General features: G+C 44.0%; 1 protein-coding gene across 11 annotated transcripts in view; it reads right to left on the bottom strand.

Moving 5' to 3' along the window:
• LOC115085938 (zinc finger protein 566-like) overlaps positions 1 to 18,759 on the bottom strand; it is a 158,625-nt gene that overhangs the window by 71,231 nt on the left and 68,635 nt on the right. For 6 of the 11 annotated variants that reach the window (XR_003854986.1, XR_003854983.1, XR_003854990.1 and 3 more), the window contains exon 6: positions 311 to 540. The exons of 2 other annotated variants lie outside the window; for them this stretch is intronic. The gene's annotated coding sequence lies outside the window, so the exon portion shown is untranslated. Of the gene's footprint in view, positions 1 to 310; positions 541 to 1,236; positions 1,684 to 8,919; positions 9,245 to 18,759 lie in introns of those variants that run through there. 3 more of the 11 variants (XR_003854991.1, XR_003854992.1, XR_003854988.1) reach the window with 3 other exon arrangements.

Raw genomic sequence — 18,759 nt, 5'->3', positions numbered from 1 at the left:
TGGGCACAGAGCAGAGAATCTGGGATTAGTATTACTACGTGAACAGTTAGCCATTATGGCTAATGGTATGGGGGCATTGGATATAATAAGAGAACGATCACCAACCCTTAAGGGCCATTCTATGAAACACCAAACTGAGGGTGGTATAGTTAGAAATATTAGGAAAGGCCAAAGATATCTCAGAGGGATTTCTATTTCATGCTTATGGTGTATATGGATGTTACCATGATTATCATAACGTGTGATATTAGTGAGTGATTCTAATGCTAAGCATGTAAAATGCAACCCAAAAAGATTAAAGCAAACAAACCAAAGGTCTTTTGTATAGAAATGTTCATTCTGCAGCTTTAAGTCGGTGACTTGGAAGGAAGACGGGTGCGGTGTCTCCTTCCATCAGTACGGATGTGGTGCGCCCTGCACCCAACGCTAAGATTTCACCTTTGCTGCAGTCAGATCTTGGAAGTGGAAAACGCACCCAAACTTTCTGTTCCTCACAGTCAACCTTTCTGATGTGTCTCCCAAAGAAACAGTGGGTTTGGTCTGTAGGTTGGAATGTAAAACATGTTTAGCCCGACTGAACTTTACCCTGCATTTACTATTTATAACTCTGGAAATAGACAGGAGACACCGCACTCCTTATAGGAGATTGCCAATTTACTCAAGCTAAACCTTCGTCTCCCAAATGTCTCCCTTTCTGTTTTACCTTTATATATATATATTACATGAAGACTTGGATTCAGGATTATAAAATATGTTTATTATATATTTTTTATTAGTAAAATGAAGTTATTACAAGTTAGTAATAATCATTTCTTTTATAAGCATCATTTGTATTATAATAATCTTGTGCTCAGTTAAAAGCACAAAAGCAATATCTCAGTCAATTCTTTTCCTGTGTTTAGCCGGGAGGGAAGGTAAGGAGTGCACGTAATAACGTAGTTGCACACCTCAGCAAGGACGCGAGCCTTCTCCCAGTTCCCGGGTTTTCTGCACTCCTTTGTATACAGGTTTCTTGCAATGCCTTGCGTGTGATCGACCCTTACCTCCTGGTGCCAGGTTACATATTCCCCTGTGTCCTGTCAAGTACACATTTACTCTCACCCTTGCATCCCTCGATTATTTTTATCATTTATTTCCAATATATGCATAATTTTCTCTCATCCCTTGTGCAAAGGTACAAAAGTTCATGGTGAATCATAAATGTGTGCATGTGTTTGTGTGAATATATTTTATTACCTCTCTCCTTTGCATCCCCCTCCCAGGCATCTGCTTCCCTCTATGTTATCCTCACTTCTGTATCGTCAAAAATAATCCATCACTGCACGTGTCCTCTGCCTTGCCAAGTTTCCTTTTTGTGCCTACTCGAATGGCAGCAAAGGTCCTAATGCCTAGGGGATCTCTGAATAATGGGAGAATTTTATTCTAAGGATACAGTAGCCAAAGTGGACCGCAGTTTAGAAGTTCATACAAGGCGGTGTTTGCATCCATGAGTTTAGTTCTTGCTGATACCCCGCAGATATGGCTGCCCATGAGTTTATGTTCCAGAGTGGACACTGGAGAGTCACTATCTCATTAACCTTTTCATGACCTTCACTTGTTTTTGAGCTCTAAATAATCTGATGTCACATGCATGCCTCAGAAGGTGTCAGGGATAATAAAGAGGTTGTGGATGGAAACCTGATGTTTCTTGGCTATTTTTGGATTTCATCCAAATGGGATCCCACTGATGGGAAAGAAGATGCTAAGTCTTAATCTGTTAGGCTACGGTTTTGAGTTCATACAGCAAGCTTTGAATAAGTAACAAATGTACTGTTTATCACACAATCAAAATATTTTAATACAAGGAGATGGTTTGGGCACACCCCAGAGAGAAGAGAAGAGTCTGGGGGGAGTGGTCCCTTGGAGCACATGGGGGAAAATGACTGTCTGTATGCCTGGTTGGAGTGTAGGAGAGAATGAGAGAATGAGTGAAGGTAGGCAAAGGGAGATATATAAAAGTGAAGAAATGTTGTTTGTCCAGTTAAATGATATGGATCACTCTGGCTGCACTTCTATTTATTAATCTAAGTATTGTGTCATTACCAAATGCAGTAAAGAACTTATTGCTTAGCTTAGCTATAATTTCTCCAAAATCATGAAAGGATTTGAACAAGTTAATGTAAATCAGTTATTTACTCGCAGGACCAGGGAGCGCTCCATGAAGTTAGCAAGTGGCTCCTATGAAACAAATTGAAGAAAATTCGTTTTCACTCAGCACATAGTTAAGCTCTGGAATTCATTGCCAGGGGATGTGGTTTCAGCAGTTAGTGTTACTGAGTTTAAAAAAGGTTTGGATTAGTTCCTAGAGATTAAAATCCATAAACTGCTATTACAGTAATTAATAAGCAATAGTAGCTTGTGATCTATCTAATGTTTGGGTGCTTGTGACTTGGATTGGCCACTGTTGGAAACAGGATACTGGGCTTGATGGACCCTTGGTCTGACCCAGTATGGCAATTCTTATGTTCACACTAGCTCTCCACTTTCTGTAGCTGACTCTGATACATAGATCCAAGATAACCATAACTAGATGGTCTTAACCTATCTAAATTCCTCAGTAAGCTTAACATAGTGCCAGATATGAGGAGTGATTGTAAATCTGTAAAAAAAACCATAAAGGGAGACGAGAGTAAAAGAGTCAATGTTCTCTGTAGGGAATCGGGGCTAATAGACATCTGGAGGAACCCTGGGGAGCAAGATTTTACTTTATTCGAGGCTGGATTATTTTTTAATCTCTAGAAGCTGTTCCCAAGGGTTCAGGAGTCCTCACTAGAAATATTTCAGTCTCTGATCATGCCCCTATTTCATTTGGGTTAGACTTGGGAGATGAGCTCAGAATTAATCCATGATGATTTTTTTCATCTATATCTAAAACACAAATGGGCTGAATATATATATATATATACTAACGCCACGGGCTGAATATATATATATATTTATATATACTAACGCCACGGGCTGAATATTTATATATACTAACGCCACGGGCTGAATATATATATATATATATATATATACTAACGCCAGGGGCTGAATATTTATATATATATACTAACGCCAGGGGCTGAATATTTATATATACTAACGCCACGGGCTGAATATATATATATATATATATATATATATATATATATATATATATATATATACTAACGCCACGGGCTGAATATATATATATATATACTAACGCCATGGGCTGAATATATATATATATATATATATATATATACTAACGCCACGGGCTGAATATATATATATATATACTAACGCCAGGGGCTGAATATTTATATATACTAACGCCACGGGCTGAATATATATATATATATATACTAACGCCATGGGCTGAATATTTATATATACTAACGCCACGGGCTGAATATATATATATATATATATATATATATATATACTAACGCCAGGGGCTGAATATTTATATATATACTAACGCCACGGGCTGAATATATATATATATATACTAACGCCAGGGGCTGAATATTTATATATATATAAATATTCAGTATATATATATATATATATATATATATATATATATATATACACACAACCCTTAGGATCAACAACCCACCACCGCAAATCACTACCAAATCCACCATCCACTTCAGGAAACCATGCTCTCCAGACTTACTCAGTGAAAAGATGTCCGAAGCATTAAATCAACTAGACCTCACAGACGCAACAACTGCAACCACCTCATGGATCAAGATTAACAATAAAATTGCAGATCAAATCTGCCCAACTTCAACCAAAACAATACAACCCACATTAGACAATAGAAAACCCTGGTTTACCCCAGAACTTAAATCCCTTAAGCAATCTCTTAGAAAAAAAGAACAAAGCTGGAGAAAAAACCCAACCACTTCGACACATGCCATCTACAAATCCCTCCTCAACACTTACAGGAATACTATCCTTAGAACAAAGAAAGAATTCTACGCAAAAAAAATCCACAACTTCATTTTCGACTCAAAGGCTCTTTTCTCTTACGTCTCCTCTTTAACCAAACCATCTCCTCCCACCATCCCAGACCACCAAGCTCTCAACAAAGCAAACGAACTAGCCAACTACTTCAAGACAAAAATCACCAACCTTACCCATTCAATCACAACCAACAGCCTCACCCTAACACACCATCTCATAGCCTTGCCTCAACAAAACACAAGCCTGGATTCATTCGAGCTCACTTCTTCACTGGAGATTGAAAATACACTCAAGAAACTTAAACCATCCTCCCACCCATCAGACCCATTACCAACAAATCTCCTCATCGCCATACCAAACACCATCTCAAAACCAATTGCAGAAATTATCAACACATCCCTTTCTCAAGGTTTAGTGCCTAACCAGTTAAAATTGGCAATCCTCAAACCACTACTAAAGAAACCAAACGCCTCTCCATCAGACCCAGCTAACTTCCGACCTATCGCAAACTTACCACTCATCGCCAAACTGATGGAAAAAATTGTCAACAAGCAACTGTCAGAATATCTGGAAGATCATAACATTCTATCCCCAGCTCAATATGGCTTCCGAAAACACCTAAACACCGAATCTCTCTTACTATCTCTCACTGACACCATCCTCGTTAACCTGGAGAAAAAACAATCTTACCTGCTTGTTCTTCTTGATCTTTCTGCTGCGTTTGACACGGTAAAACACACTATATTTATAGACCAACTAGCCAATATAGGGATCAAAGGCACAGCTCTCAGATGGTTTCATTCCTTCTTAAGCAACAGATTCTACAAAGTCAGGATAAACAACAAAGAATCGCATCCAATCCTTACAGAGCAAGGAGTCCCGCAAGGATCCTCACTTTCACCCACCCTCTTGAATATCTACCTCCTCCCTCTCTGCCACCTACTCTCAAATCTCAAGCTCACCCATTACCTCTATGCAGACGACATACAAATCCTTCTCCCGATTACAGAATCCCTTCAAAAAACCATCACATACTGGAACGAATGCCTACAGCCTATTAAAGACTTACTCTCAAGCCTCAACTTAGTATTGAATGGCAATAAAACCGAAATGCTCATTGTCTCCCAGGATCCCCTTACAATATCTTCTAGCCTCTCTCCACCAAACACAAATAGCATGTTCTCACCTGATGTCAGAGACCTTGGAGCCTGGCTAGACAACCACCTAAACCTAAAAAAGTTTGTAAACACTACCACAAAGGACTGCTTTTACAAACTGCAAGTCCTCAAAAAACTTAAACCCCTCCTTTACTTCTCCGACTTCAGGCTAGTACTGCAATCCATCATATTATCTAAGCTCGACTATTGCAACTCCTTTCTGCTAGGTCTACCCATCAACACCATCAAACCATTACAGATGGTACAGAATTCAGCTGCTAGAATTCTCACAAGCTCTAACAAAAAAGATCATATCACCCCAATCCTTCGTAACCTACATTGGCTTCCTATTAAACACAGGATACTCTATAAGGTACTCACAATCGTCCACAAAGCGACATACAAACTAGCTCCTATTATGTTAAGCTCTCAACTCCAACCGCACACATCTTCTAGACCTATTAGAAGCGCATACAAAGGAACACTGCATGCCCCACAAATAAAATCATCATTGAGCAAACAAGCACTATCTTCAGCAGGCCCCCACCAGTGGAACTCGCTCCCCCCAGATCTAAGACTTGAACCCAGTCATCAAGAATTCAAAAAAAGACTGAAGACCTGGCTTTTCCAACAAGCCTTCCCAGACTCTTAATTCTACTCAGACAGAAAGACATCCTAAATATTAGGTATCCCCAAATTATGGACACCGCACCAAGTCCTACTATCAGGACCCTGCAACTGTACAACAATTTTCGAGTCCAAAAGTTCATCACATTTTATTGCATCTATTTTGCAGCGCTAATATGTCACTATCTCTACGTTAAATAGTTAAACTGTATATATAATATTTATTTATTACTATGTTAAACTATAATATTTATTTATTACTATGTTAAATTGACATACAGTTATATTGTTCCATCTGTTCTACGGTTCTATGTAAAGCCAGTTATATCGTTCCATCTGTTCTACGGTTCTATGTAAAGCCCCTCTCTCTGTTGGGCAGTTTATCGTTTAATGTAAACCGGAGTGATTTGTAGTCCCTACAAGAACTTCGGTATATAAAAATTAAAAATAAAAATAAATAAATATATATACTAACGCCACGGGCTGAATATATATATACAAGCCGTTAAGCCCGTTAAAACGGGCTACATCCCTCTGTCTCTCATCTCCCCCTCATTCTCTCTCCCCTCACTCTTCACCACCCCCCTCCCCCACCCACTCCTCTCCACCCTCCCTCTCCTCTCACTCAGTCCCCCTCTCCCTCCCTCCCTCCCACTCAGTCCCTCCCTTCACCCGCCTCCATTTCCTTCCGACGCCGTACTCGCGACTCCTCCCGCTCCTGCCGGCAGATCTCGGGGGGGGGGTCACTGCCGCGCGCGGTGCCGCTACTTCTCCTCCCGCTCCTGCCGGCAGATCTCGGGGGGGGGGGCGTGGGAGTGACACCCCCCCCCTGAGATCTGCCGGCAGATCTGGGGAGGAGAAGTAGTGGCACCGCGCGCGCGCGGCGCCGCTGCTTCTCCTCCCGCTCCTGCGGCCCCACCGCCATTTTTTTTTTTCGGCCATGCACGGCTCTGACCGACGTCCTTGCGCATTTGCGGGCCGTCGGTCACGGGCCATTTATAAGGTAGATATATATACTAACGCCATGGGCTGAATATATATATACAAACGCCAGGGGCTGAATATATATATATATACTAACGCCACAGGCTGTATATATATATATATATATATATATATATATATATATATATATATACTAACGCCATGGGCTGAATATTTATATATATACTAATGCCAAGGGCTGAATATACATATATATATATACTAACGCCAGGGGCTGAATATTTATATATATATACTAACGCCACGGGCTGAATATATATATATATATATATATATATATACTAACGCCACGGGCTGAATATTTATATATATACTAACGCCAGGGGCTGAATATATATATATATATATATATACTAACGCCACGGGCTGAATATATATATATATATACTAACGCCACAGGCTGAATATATATATATACTAACGCCATGGGCTGAATATATATATATATATACTAACGCCATGGGCTGAATATTTATATATATACTAACGCCACTCCTCACTTTCCACAATGATGGGGACCGATGCAAAAAAGTTTCGCTGAAAGCAGACGCTGAGGGCCGGATTTTATAAATTAGCGCGATCGCGTACTTTTGTTCGTGCACCAGGCGCGAACAAGAGTACGCGGGATTTTAATAGATACGCGCGTAGTCGGAGCGGCCTCGGAGGGAACTTTCCTTCTACCCCCCCCCCCCCGCACCTTCCCTTCCCTTCCCCTACCTAACCCACACCCCCGGCCCTATCTAAATCCCCCCCACCTTTGTCGGCAAAGTAACGCCGCCCCCAAAACGCCGCATCACACACGACACACCCCCAAAACGCCGCGTCACTGCCGGCACGCCCCCGACACGCCCCTCCATGCAAGCCCCGGGATTTGCGCGTGCCGCCGAGCCTATGCAAAATAGGCTCGGCACGCGCAGGGGGGGGGTTTGGGGTAGGTTTTCCTACGCGCGTACCCCTTTGAAAATCTACCCGTGAGTGTTCAGCGCCCGCTTTCTTAACATATCCCCAGGCACCTCTCCTGGCAGCGCGGTGCAATATTTAAATTAGGGTTCGCGCTGTTGAGGAGGCGCTAGGGGCGATTGCGCACCCCTAGCGCCTTCTTGACAGCATGCACCCGAGAGGTACACTGTCGGGGGCTTTCCGCCGGTAAAGAAAATGGGCGCTGAATTTACCAGCATCCGTTTTCCTAACCAGCGCACATGCACAGGTTAGGAAAACGGATGCTGATAAATTCGGCGGCATTCTCCGAACCTGACTACCGGCATCTAAGGAATGTATAAATCAATATTAAAGTGTTTGGCACTTAATATTAATTTGTTCACTCCTTCACTTATTGCCCATTGATTCCTTCACTGTCACATGTCAGTGAAATGGACCGATGGGCAATAAGAGGAGTGAATAAATTAATATTAAGTGCCTGACATTTTAATATTGATTTATTCACTCCTTACAATGCAGGCAGTCAGGTCTGGAAAATGGATGCTGAATTTATCAGCATCTGTTTACCTAACCCATGGATGTGCTAGGGGTTCAGAAACCAGAGGCTTGTCAACTGAGCAGTTTTTTCTGCTTTTCTATACTAGTTTTAGGAGCGCTCAGCAATTAACGCCTGCTCCGGGTGGAAATTAATTTCTGATCGGTAAAATGTGCATCCTAGACGCACTTTTTTTTTGCATTGGGAGTGAATAGCTAATAGCCTCATTTACATGCATTCACATGTGATGAGCACTATTAGTTTCACTCCGCGTTGGATGTGCGTTGTAGAGGCGCTAATCCCCTTATTGCCATGCTAAGTGCACTGTATTATGTCGGCCCCTTGGTGAGGGAAGCAGGTAAAGCAGTAATGCACGAGCATACAATGGCTTATGTCACTCGGATTAAAAGAAATCTGCAATGCAGATATCTTGAATTTGACTAAAGCGCTGAAGGCAGCGCAGGCTAAACATAGAGCTGATATGTCAGAACACTAAAAAAGGCCGAACAATTCTGCAGCTCATCCTTATTGTCACCAGTACCTCCTGCTTGAATCTACCAGCTAATTCTGGCAGTGATGTACAATAACCAAAGCCACATGGTTTTGGCTGAACTGATGGGGGCACAGGAGGCTGATAGCAGCAGCAAGTAAAGCAGGAAGTTGTGGGCAATCTCCTACCTGAGCAGAAGCGCCTGCAGGCATTTTCCTCCCTGATTTTGCTGCCTTCAGGATTAGAAATGAATTGGGGACTCTTTCTCGGGCTGCGGAAGAGCCGAGTGTTTGCCTCTTGCTGTATGTGGGGAGGGGGTGTCAGACTCAGAGCTGCAGAGCCTGGCAGGGGAGGAAGTCTCTCGTTTCCTGAATCTGAATCTCAAAGCATCAGAGCTGCACAGCTGTGGAGGGGAGGGAATCTTCCTCTCTCTTTTCCTGAATCTGAATCTCAAACCTATCAAACTTACAGAACAGCTGTGCCCCCCACATCCTACCCAGTGCTTTCACTGAGGGCACAGAATGATGACATCACTGAGGAGGGCACTTTACAGTTTGGACACATGCTGATGACATCACAGACGAGGTGTAGTGGTATTCTGAGGGCTCACAAAGATGACATCACACAGGAGGTGGGGAAACTTTACTATGAGGGCAGAGGCTGATTCAGTATTGCCAATTTAGAGATTTTGTAGCTAGATCTGGTGACTTTTTAAACCAAATGGAGATTTTAGAACTGTGAATGAGACTAGGGTTTAATTTAGTTCCTTTTGGACATTTAGTTACAAATCTAGGGACTTTCTCACAGCTCTATAATTTCCATCAGGCTCCCAACTTGCAGAACATATCTGGAAGCAGAAAAGTGCATTAGAGTGAGACCTCATCTGGCTAGAATGGGGCAGGAAAGTACAAGAGATAGCTAAAGCCAGAAGAATGCATGGCTGCATAGAGAGAGGAATAACCAGTAAGAAAAAGGAGATGATAACGCCCTTGTACAGGTCCTTGGGGAGGCCTCACCTACAGTACTGTGTTCAAAAAGGATAGAGACAGGATGGAGGTGGTCCAGAGAAGGGCAACCAAAATGGTGTGGGGTCTGTTTTAGAAGACCTACGAGGAGAGGCTGAACGATCTGAAGATATATATAGATATGTCCTGTAAGAGAGGCGGTGCAGGGGAGATATGATACAGACCTTTTTATGTTGTATGAACTTTGAACTTTTCCCTTGCAAATGAAACTCAGATCAAACAGGAAATATTTCTTCATGGAGAGGGTGATGGATGCCCGGAATTCCCTTCTAGAGGAATGGTGAAGACAGAAACAGCCACAAATTTCAAAGGGGCAAGGGATAGATACTGTGGATCTCTAAAGGCTACAGACAGGACAGAAAAGAGAAAAGCATGCAGAAGGTAACGTGTTGGTACAGCGGTTACTACACTTAGCAAAAGGCTTGGACATTACTACCCTTAACCAATATGCTCTGATGCTTTCAATACAACTGCAAAATTGCTCCCCGCTAAGACGGCGGGGGGGGGGGGGGGGGGGGGGGGGGGGCGGAAAGATGAACTGGATTCAGATGACAACTCAGGGCCTCCACTTCCATGGTCTGGCATATTATTATTATTATTTATTTATTATTTATTTCTTTTATATACCGACATTCAATCGAGATATCACATCGGTTTCCAGATAACCAAGAGAATAGGGCGTAGTCCGCCCTATTTTACATTATAACATGGTAACCAAAAGAAAAAAACAATTATAACATATTATAACAGTGGTACATGGAACAAAAGGTTATAGGATATAACAAAAGGTTATAGAAAATAACATATGTACATGAATGTGTTGTTGATAAAATAAATTTAGGATTAGGGACTTGTTGGTTAGGTAATTTAGGAATAGAGGTGGGGGGGATGAGGGAAGGGAGGGGGGAAGGTGGGGTGGGAGGAAGTAGCGGAGTGAGGGATTCAGGGGGGTGAGAAGACTTGAGTATGGGATGAGGTGGGTTGCGTTCGGGCAGGTTAAGGGTCGGGTGGGAAGGCTTTTAAAAACAGCCATGTTTTTAGGTGTTTTTTGAAGGTTTGCAGTGATGGTTCATTTCTGAGACAGGTGGGGTGTTCCATAGGGTGGGTCCCGCTATTGTTATGGCTCGTTTGCGGGTTGCGTTGAGGTGTGCAGATTTGAGATTGGGGATGGCTAGGAGGCCAGTGTTGGTGGATCTGAGGGTTCTTTGTGTGGGGTGTGGATGTATTGCGTTGTTTAGCCAGTTCATTTTGTTGTTGTGTATTTTTTTGTGCATGAGGGTGAGTGTTTTGTAATGGATTCTTTGTGTGATGGGTAGCCAGTGGAGTTCTTTGAGGGTGGGTGTGATGTGGGAGGATTTTTTGTTGTTGGTGATGATTCTGGCGGCGGCATTTTGTAGAACTTGGAGGGGTCTGATGTGGATTTCTGGTAGGCCGATGAGAAGGGAGTTGCAGTAGTCGAGTTTTGAGAGGATAATTGATTGAAGGACTGTTCGGAAGTCGTGCGCTTGGAGAAGGGGTTTAAGTTTTTTCAGGGTTTGGAGTTTGAAGAATCCATCCTTAATTGTATTGGAGATGTGTCGTTGAAAGTTGAGTTGGCTGTCAATTGTTACTCCTAGGTTTCTTGTGGATGGAGTGAGTGAGATTTGTGAGATCTGTGGCACTCCCGTGTTGATTGAGGTTCCTGGGTGGTTGGAGGGGGTGCACTTGAGGGGATAAGAGGGACGGTCATCGTGGATGTGAAGGATTTCTGTTTTGGCTTGGTTGAGGCATAGTGATAGTTGGGATAGTAATTGGGACAGATTTGAGCTGAGGTTGTTCCATTTTTCCATGGTGAGTTGGATGGACTTGTTTATGGGGAGAAGTATTTGTATGTCGTCTGCATAGACGAAGTAGGTGAGGTTTGCATCTGAAAGGTATTTGCATAGTGGGAGGAGGTAAATGTTAAAGAGGGTTGAGGAAAGGGAAGAACCCTGTGGGACCCCATGTGTGAGGGGCACTTGAGAGGATTCGGATGAGTTTGTCTTGACGATGTAGGATCTGTTTGAGAGGTAGGATTTGAACCATTTGATTGTGGTGTCTTGAAGACCAATTTCTTTAAGTCTGGCGAGGAGTGTTCTGTGATATAGATATGCATATAGATATGCATATAGATATGCATATAGATATGCAGGCATAAGAGAAATAGCACAGGACTGCTTCTATGGATAAGCCCTAAAGGAAGTGAAGAAATTGCGCATGGGGTAACTTGCTAGTACAGCAATTACTACCCTTAGCAGAAGGCATGGAGATTACTAACCTTAACCAATAAGCCTTGATGCATATAATGTAAGTGCAACATTGCTCCCCACTTCGACAGCAGGGGAAAGGGGAATTGGATTCAGACAACAACCAAGAAGGCCCTGACTTCTACTGTTTGGGTTACTGATATGCAGGAGGGTGTGGACCCAGTAACAGATCGGGAGGTGGAGTCACGTCCCCAGGAGGGCATGGACCCCCAGTGTTGGCACGGACCTTTCAGCAGAGGGGAAGTGGCACCGAGGAGATGGCAGCGGTTTAGATACAATGGACCCCCTCCCACCCCCCCCAGGCCAACAGTACTCACCAACCCAGTTGCATCTTTTCACATGGGTGAGACTTGGGATAAAAAGGGGAGGATAATAATAACATTTGATTAAGTGGGAGCTCAATATTCCCTTCTATTCTATAGGGGGGTATACTGAGGGGGGCCAACAACCCCAAATTGCCAAATATTAACTTTATTTATTTATTTATTTAAAAGATTTTATATACCGCAAATAGGACAGTAGCCTGACCATCTAAGCAGCTTACAATAAAACATTCATAAATAAAAGACAAACCAAGCAATCATAAAAAATACATCACATTTACAGTACATCGTATGCAACCATATATATATGTATAGATATTTGAGACTAGTATAGTGAACAAGTTCCTATTGGAAATAGATTTCAGTCATTAATGTATATTATAAGCGGCGGTACAAAGGTAGGTTTTCAGAGATTTCTTAAATTCTTTGGTATTTGCAGTTAGGAGAATTTGTTCAGGGATAGAGTTCCACAAAATTGGACCTGCGACGGAGAAAGCCCGCTTGCGAGTCAATGCCAAACTTGCGATTTTTACAGATGGTACTTCTAGAATGAATTTATCCATGGAACGAAGCTGTCTGGTAGGTTTGTATGTTCTTAGTAGGGAGCAAAGTCAGACTGAGTTAGAGCTGTATAGTAGATTATGGATGATTGTAAGAATTTTGTAGGTGATGCGATAAGATACCGGTAACCAATGAAGCTGCTGCAGGACGGGTGTGATGTGTCCTCTACGAGGTAAGTTAAACAGAATCCGAGCTGTAGCGTTTTGGACAAGTTGCAAGGGATGGATGGTAGATGTGGGTAGCCCTAAGTATAAAGAATTGCAGTAATCTAAGGTTGTTAAAATTAATTCTTGTGTGACTGAACCAAAATCTGATGAAAATAACAGGGGATTTAGTTTGTTTAACATTTGTATTTTGAAAAAGGATTGCTCCCTTGTAGAAATGTATAAAGTTGTGTGCCCTGAGACTTAACCATGAGTAGATAAGTGAGCTGTTTGACATCCTATTAGCGATGTACATAGTCATGTAGAAATGTATATACTTATATAGTCTAATGAACCCTTATATATTTGCACATACTGCCAGCCTTCTTCACAGTCCCATTTGTTTTCCTGGGGTGAAGGGTGGGGAATCCCACCCATTGACCCCTTCTTCCCCAGGTGGAGGCACCAGGCGCCTAGAATGTGAGGACCTATGGCGTCTGCCCTGGGGGGGCCCCTGCCAGATCGGTCCCTGACCCAGGAACACCCCGTGAGGTCAAGGGGGTGCTATATAGAGGAAAGGTGAGATAGAGGAAATATGATAGAGATATTTAAATACCTCCAAGGTTTCCATGCACAGGTTTAATGCATCATGGTCTTGGAAAGACCTCCCATGAGCATTCTTTGGTATCTCATGAGATTTGTTTTCTAAGAAAACCTTTTTCCTCAGTCAGTGAATAGGAATGGCCTCTCTCATGGGGTAATGTCTCCAAATGGATTAGCTTTACGCATACCATGGCAAGAGTGAATCTCATATTTAAGCCATGGCCTGTTGGATATGATCTCAATATCTCAGGTTTGCTGCTAATGCTCTTCTTAATACTTGCATTGTAGCAAGGTCTGCCTTCTTCTGAAGTTCATAGGATTGTATTTATTCATTTTAGATTTATATTCCAGTTTTTGCACTTCAAAGCGGATGTAATGGGGTAGATTTTGAAAGGGGTACCCCCCGAAAACCTACCCCAAACCCCCCTGCGCGCGCCGAGCCTGTTTTGCATAGGCTCGGCGGCACGAGCAAGCCCCGGGACGCGCGTAAGTCCCGGGGTTTGCATGGAGGGGCGTGTCGGGGGGCGTGTCGGGAGCGTGCCGGGAGTGACGTGGCGTTTCGGGGGCGTGTCGCGAGTGACGCGGTGTTTCGGGGGCGGCGCCGCGGGCGTGGTTTCAGCCCGGGGGCGTTCTGGGGGCATGGCCGCGGCCTCCGGACCATCCCCCGGACCGGGACATGGAGCGAGGCAGCAAAGGTAGGGGGGGTTTAGATAGGGCCGGGGGGGGGGGGGGGGGGGGTGGGTTAGGTAGGGGAAGGGAAGGGAAGGTGCCGGGGGTGGAAGGAAAGTTCCCTCCGAGGCCACTTCGATTTCGGAGCGGCCTCGGAGGCAACGGAGGCAGGCTGCGCGCCGACCCTGGATTTTAATGGATAAGCACGGCTACGCGCATATCTATTAAATTCCCACATACTCTTGTTCGCGCCTGGTGCGCGAACAAAAGTACGCGTGTGCGCAGATTTATAAAATCTGCCCCAACGTGTATAGCCAATGTACCACCCCCACCTCTGATCTGAAGCAACTCCAGCATCATGCTGCATCCAAAGAACATGGCTAACTTCTTGTAGCCCTGGAATTCCTTTATAGGTTCTCCAGTATGGACTTCCTGTGGCACTGGTTAATGACATCACATCCTGCATGAATAAATAAGGAAGTCCATTGCAACTAGCCAGCACCTCAGCAATAGGTCCTCCTCCCTTGCAGTGTATGTTGCTGTTCCCTGTGCCTTGTTGTTACTGTGTGTGTCTTGATTTCTTGCTGTCTTGCCTTGCCTTGGCCTGATTCTATGGTTCTCACCTCAGCCTTGGATTCTGACTTTGTTCCTGGATTGCTGCCTGCCCTGACCTTTGGCCTGAACCTGAATATCATCAGTTCATTGCCTGCCCTGACTATTGCCTGTAACTGGATTCTCTCTGACCGCTCCTTAAGTGACACTTGCCTAAGCCCTGCTGGCACCTGGAACACAAAGGATCAACCCACAGGGAATGGGGCTGATACAGCTCCAGCTGCAGTAAGGGCAGATCAATCTGCTGTTGGCATGGACCTAGTAGGTTCACCTATTAGGCTGCATCAACCATGCCCCAGCCCAAGGGCTCACAACAGGTCGGACTATAAGATATTTTTAATCAGACCAGTGATGACCAATACAGTTAGAACCCTTTCTGTATCTTTTAATCAGGTTTTCTTGGTCTGTGATTGCATCATTTGCTACTAAAGGATCTTCTCTTTCTATAGGTTGTACATAAAATTAGTTTAGAACTCTCCCCTGATATTCACATTTGGGCATCGGTGGGATTGAGGTTTTTGGCTGATGGTCGAATTAATATTTGTACAGAACTGAGGGAGGATTTTGGTATTCCCCCTTTGACCCGATGTTTATATTTTTATATACGGAAAGATATCTCCGCTATAGCACGAGACGTGCCGGAAATCGAGGACGCTGAGCGGATAGAGGGTTTATTAAGTTGTAGGAAACCTCCTTCTCATTTTATAGCTGTTTTGTACAAAACCTTTCAGGCCACCCTAAGTGCAAAGACAACCACTCCTAACCCTATTAGGCTATGGAATGAGGATCTAAATTCGACATTGGAGAGCAAAGAATGGAAGTCTGTATGCAGAGCCTCATGTCGTATCACATGTTGTTACAAGAGATGCAATATAAACTATTGAATAGAATATATCGTACCCCAGCTTTTTATGCTATGTTTAGTAATGTTAGGGACACCTGTTGGAGGGATTGTGGTTCTTTGGGGACCTTTTATCACATGTGGATCCGGGTGGGGGAGATTATTTCAGTGATTTGTGGTCAGACATTGCGGGTGGACCCTGCACTATTTCTGTCTACTCGATGGGAGATGAGGGGACGCAGACAGCTGTTGGGGTTAATGTTACATGCGGCACATCTTACGGTAGCTCATCAATGGAAAGGATTCCCCAATATTACTCTTTGGGAAGTCAAGTTATTAGACATTGCACTTACAGAAAAGCTGACCCTCTCTTTCCAAAATCAAAGAGCGAAATATCAGGTGATCTGGGGGATCTATTGGAAGTGGAGGGAAGGGAGGTAATGATGATGTGTAGGGGGATTTCTAGGGGGCAAGAACAGTGGGGTTCCTAGGCACTGTAATAATTGTATTGTCGCATGTGAACTCTTGTGTGCTTTATAATTAGGCAATTCCACACATTGTATTGTTTGAAAACAATGTTTAAAATAAATTAGTTTAGAACCAGCACTTCTATTAAGAATGCTGTTCTTGGGGTTTGTTTATTTGGGATTTTTTTTATCCTTTACTACGATGTCTGGTTTTCTTTATTCTTTATTTCGGTTGGAATAGGAAGGTCCCAGGTGATCACAACAAAATTCATTCTTTACAATTGTATTAGAGTTGTGATGCCACTGTATTTGTGCTTTTGCCAATTCCTTTTTCCTTTTTTGTTGGTCTGGTTCTTAAAATTTTTTTATTTTTTCTTGTTTTGCAAATCCTGTTCCTTCTTTCTCCAAGTGTGGTGGTGGATCCTCACTCATTCTGCTCTCCAGAATGCTAGTCCAAGCTTAAGGATGGAGACCAGTTTTGGCTATGGGGGTTCTGGATGCTGTTAACTCTGCTTGGAGGTTTATGATGGTATCTCTGTATGTGTAATCTACTTCTATAAGGCTCAGACCGCCTTCAGCCCTAGGAATGTACAATCTCGCCACACACTGGTTCTTATAAATTACCTGATGGGTATGGAGGCGTTTTCTTGTTCTTACATCTAACTCCCACCTACCCCACCTTCCATTCTTACTATATAGACTAATCCACTAATTAGGAAGTGGGATTACACAGAATGACTTGGCACTGGTCTACAGGAAATAATTTAAATGAATTGTTAGTCATTTGTAAATCATAATACTTAAAAGTAAAGTTCAGGGAGAGATAAATTAATATAATAATGGATACTTCAGGTAATTATTTTTTATTGATTTGATCTAAGGCAATGGGATTCTTTATAGACTACACACCAGATAGGGACTAATAGATAAGATACTCTACTTCACATCTCCTAATTACAAAAAAGCAAGCAAATAGGGTTACAGACAGGAAGTGTGCAGATGCTTGATGTCACAGAAAGGAAACCAGCTAATTATATATGTTCCTTATCACTCTGCTTTGCTGAGATGTTAATTATAACACCAATATTTTTACGTTTATATTCTCTGTTATTAAATGTTTTCATGTGTGAAGTTGTTCAATGTACACTGGAGTGAAGGCTTCTCGCTATACTTCGGTATAAAAAAGAATCTAAATAAATAAATATATTTCCAGACCAGCTGAGGAAAAGGTAGGGACTTTGGGAAGTCTTTTGTCTCATTTCTTTCTACAAGTATGAAGGTCCTAAGAAGAGCACCGGCACCGGCTGGAAGCTCTTCAGTGCTTTTCCGATGGCCTCTTGGATCATGCGATCCAAATCCTCACAGAAGCCTGGTGCGCTTCAATGTCCATAGACCCCTTCACCTGTTCCATGGCGAAGTTTCTGGACAATCTCTGGCATCTGTCGGAGTCAGGCCTGAAAACTTCCTCTATCATGGTGCATGTCAGCGTGGTAGCCGCGTTTCATAAAGGAGTTGGGGATTTTCCTATTTTGACACAACCCTTAGGGGTAGATTTTCAGACGAGCGCGAACAGCCTACTTTTGTTTGCGCTCCAGGCGCAAACAAAAGTACGCTGGATTTTAGTAGATACGCGCGTAGTCGCGCGTATCTACTAAAATCCTGGATCGGCGCGCGCAAGGCTATCGATTTCGTATAGCCTGCGCGCGCCGAGCCGCGCAGCCTACCCCCGTTCCCTCCTAGGCCGCTCCGAAATCGGAGCGGCTAGAAGGGAACTTTCCCTTGCCCTCCCCTCACCTTCCCCTCCCTTCCCCTACCTAACCCACCCGCCCGGCCCTGTCTAAACCCCCATCCTACCTTTGTCGGGGGATTTACGCCTCCCGGAGGGAGGCGTAAATCCCCGCGCGCCAGCGGGCCTCCTGCGCGCCGGGCCGCGACCTGGGGGCGGGTACGAAGGGCGCGGCCACGCCCCCGGGCCGTAGCCACGCCCCCGTACCCGCCCCCAAAACGCTGCCGACACGCCACCCGCAACGCCGCGCGCTCCGGCCCCGCCCCCTGACACGCCTCCCGACACGCCCACTCCGAAAACCCCGGGACTACGCGAGTCCCGGGGTTCTGCGCGCGCCGGGAGGCCTATGTAAAATAGGCTTCCCGGCGCGCAGGGCCCTGCTCGCCTAAATCCGCCCGGTTTTGGGCGGATTTAGGCGAGCAGGGCTCTGAAAATCTACCCCTTAGTTATGAGAGGCTTGCTCCACTTAAAACCTCCACTGTGCCCTCCGGCCCCTGCTTGGGACCTCAACGTGATTTTGGGGCGGCTCATGGAACCTCTGTTTGAGCCTCTCCACTCCTGTGATCTCCGTTATCTCACTTGGAAAGTAGTTTTCCTTCTCTCTATCACGTCAGCTCGCAGAGTTAGTGAATTGCACGGCATTAGTCACCTGTCCGCCGTACACTAAATTCTGCACGACAGGGGTAGTGCTCCGCCCTCACCCTAAATTTTTT

The sequence above is a fragment of the Rhinatrema bivittatum genome, chromosome 2 (genome assembly GCF_901001135.1).
Source record: "Rhinatrema bivittatum chromosome 2, aRhiBiv1.1, whole genome shotgun sequence".
NCBI classification, from domain to species: Eukaryota; Metazoa; Chordata; class Amphibia; order Gymnophiona; family Rhinatrematidae; genus Rhinatrema; species Rhinatrema bivittatum.
Note: the sequence above shows the minus strand (reverse complement) of the source record. Positions and strands in the feature narration are given on the sequence as shown.